Source organism: Bison bison, unplaced genomic scaffold (assembly GCF_000754665.1).
Source record: "Bison bison bison isolate TAMUID 2011002044 unplaced genomic scaffold, Bison_UMD1.0 scf7180017864291, whole genome shotgun sequence".
NCBI lineage: Eukaryota > Metazoa > Chordata > Mammalia > Artiodactyla > Bovidae > Bison > Bison bison.
The window spans coordinates 13,441,553-13,442,360 of NW_011494863.1; the positions used below are offsets into that span (position 1 = coordinate 13,441,553).

At 35.3% G+C, this 808-nt stretch overlaps 1 pseudogene across 1 annotated transcript; it reads right to left on the minus strand.

Annotated features, from left to right (window-relative positions):
- LOC104996343 lies at positions 1-390 on the minus strand (annotated as a pseudogene). Its single transcript, XR_826182.1, has one exon. The product of XR_826182.1 is annotated as a protein transport protein Sec61 subunit beta pseudogene (transcript).
- Between the last annotated feature and the right edge of the window lie 418 nt (positions 391-808).

Below are 808 nucleotides of genomic sequence, written 5' to 3' on the forward strand. Positions count from 1 at the left end.
TAAATGAATTAAAAAGTTTATTAGCCATAGAAAAAAAATCGATTCTTTAATTCTCATTAAGTTCCCTGTAAAACAGTAAGCTTGCAGAAAATTTGTTCCTCATGAACAGAAAATCACTATGTTTTTGGTCCAAAATATGTTGGGATTTTTTCCTTTCTTCTTCAGATGACAGACAGATGGATGTAGCCGAATCTATGAACGAGTGTACTTGCCCCAAATGTGCAACATAAATACAGAAGCGATGAACAGAAGACTCATAACCAATACTGGAACAGGGCCCACTTTGAGCCCTGGTGAATCCTCTGTGTAGAATCGCCACATCCCCCCAGTGCCCGCTGAGGTCGTACGGCCTGCGCTCCTTGTTCCACAGCTGGCATTCTTCCTGTGAGAGAAAAAAGTATGTTACGAATGGCCTTTTCTTGGAAACCCTTATCAGAGCATTATGACATATGCTACCATTATATTTTTAAAGAACCAAAAAATTAACTTTTTCTTTGCTAATACCTTCCAAAGTTTTGCTTTTATTCCACTGATCATGATAACCATTAATAATTGAGTACCTGCCACAGGCTGATGCATATAATAACCCAGAAAACAATTAAAATTTAAAAAGACTACTTTAAAATCATTTCAAATTACTGTATTTTCTACAAAAGAGACAAAAAAAAACCAAAAGCATAAGTTGTAATCCAGGTCTCAAAACAGAGTACACATTTGTTGAAAAATTATTTTGTAGTCTGTTTTCATTATTTTGATATACTGACCATATATCTCAGACAGAGGTAGGATGTGAAAAATGCAGGAAACA